Source organism: Rhagoletis zephyria, unplaced genomic scaffold (genome assembly GCF_001687245.7).
Source record: "Rhagoletis zephyria isolate East Lansing unplaced genomic scaffold, Rhagoletis_zephyria_1.1 Rzeph_scaffold_11236, whole genome shotgun sequence".
In the NCBI taxonomy this organism is placed as follows: Eukaryota; Metazoa; Arthropoda; class Insecta; order Diptera; family Tephritidae; genus Rhagoletis; species Rhagoletis zephyria.
Window position 1 is genome coordinate 1 of NW_016168313.1, and position 2,193 is coordinate 2,193.

Below are 2,193 nucleotides of genomic sequence, written 5' to 3' on the forward strand. Positions count from 1 at the left end.
CGCAAAGTGTATGCGGAGCAGACAAGTACGCACACTTATTTATGTCTACATATACATATATATGTATGTCTGTACTACATATGCATTAGGGTGATCTTTAAAAATCAAATGAACGATTTCTTTCAGTCTCACCCCTCAATCGGTTATACCACGGTATTTTGGTACCGATTGGAGTCGGTTAAGATGTCATCTGAAATTTTACCCTTGTGCGACACGCCTTAACTGACTTCAATCGGGACCAAAATTTGTGTGTAATATCTTCGACTATTGCAGTATCGATTTTGGGTATTAGCTTAGTATCCAGCTCTTAAGAAAACGGTCAAGAAAAAATTGCCATTATTTCGCGTGTGTGTCCAAGGAATTTTGACATTTTTTATACCTCACAGCCTGTTGCCTCACTCTTTCCTCAAGAAATAATGGAACGGGCATATATTTCTGTTGCAAACCTGGGTTGCCTTGTGCTCTTTTTTCACAAAAAACTTTAGAAAACCGTAGTAGAAAGCGTANTGTACGTCATTTTATATGGAGTTTTTGCTTTTCTTAAGAGCTGGATACTAAGCTATTAGATGAAAAAAAGTTAATTTTAATTTTTTCCTTCTTCATAGAGGAATCTGGACTTTGCACCCTGCACCTGGTTAAGACGTGCCTAACCGCCTAACCGCCTACAAAAATGTATTTTTGATAAATAAATGTAAGTTAAAAATAAAAAATTAAAATTTGCTTCCCACATTTAAGGATCATCCTAATATACATAGATTGCTAGAAATAAAAATGAACACAACAAATCGAAGATGTTGAAGATGATGATGAGTACGCTGAAAAATGATACAGTGGCCTCCAACGCGCCGTTCTTCTCCGCTGTAATGGTTACATAGGCGCAAAACTTGCTTGCGACTACAGAGCTGAGCCAGGGAAGGCAGAGGTTGGGGGTTGGCGGCGCCTGCAGCGTAAACTGCATAGAGTGCCAAGGCAGCAAAGGTGCTTACGATGAACCGACCGAACGACGTTGATATCAACTGAGACGAAATCTTTACAATGCTATGCACATAAACGCGACTTAAAACAAAGGTAAAAAAATTTTGAAAAATATATGTATATGTAACAGACATAGGGAGTGGGACGCAACGGTATGCGACGCGACGCGGTATACGCATATTATGCTCTCAAACTCTGTACTCGTATGTACATTTGTATGTATCTATTTAGATATGGCTTGTTTGGGTATGCCATACACAGTCTGTCTCTTTGGGGAGCTAGTGGAGTCACTCACTCGCGCACGCACTTCAGTCTCCCAGCTGAGCAGTATAGCGAAATGCATAAACGAACGAAAAAAAGCTGCAAAAAGTAAAGCATAAAAAGAAATAACGTACGTAACGACAGACGCATTGAACAATTGAAAATAATTATTTATTAATTAAACATTTATTTTTGCTTCGTTGCAAAATTTAACTTCGATCAGCACTTTGAATGCAGCCATTTTGAGGCGGCAACACTTGACACTTTGCTAGAGTATTGACAGCCAGCCGACCAAGAGAACGATCGACTGGCACTGGTATACTTTGTGACTATTTGACTTTTGTGGGCGGTGTGGAGCAGCGCGGGGTTGCGAGCGGGAAAGTCGTTGGCATTTGATTGCCTGCATGCAGAAGAAAAGTATGCACACACTTCTAAATAGTGCGCCGGCGAGCGGTGAAGTTAACCGATTTTCATTCTCAACAACAACAACAACAGCAACACCAAAAATGCAGCCGACTTGTTTCTTTCTGTCTGGTGCAAGCTTGCACCGGCATTTTCACTGCATTAGTTCACTCAGCATTGCATTTGGCCATCAATTTGAAATTTTCCAGACTGTAGACGCACTCACGCATACATACATATATATATTTATTTTCCTCGCAAAATAACACAAACTTTTCAAAGCATTTTCATTCTCATTATTTTAATATTTTATCAACAAAGCTGGCAACTCGCTGCGCACTTAGTCGTTCTCACTGAAACACAAATATTTATTGTAATACACTGACTGACTGAATGGCGCTGGCAAAAACGGCAGAGAAGCCACAGACGGAAAAATTGACTATTATTGAATTTATACGTTGAATATAAAAGTATGGATAACGTTGGCTTTGGCGACGGCGCCTCCTACGCTGCTTTTGCCCACACACGGCAACATTCCTAGTAGCTCTTTTTGCT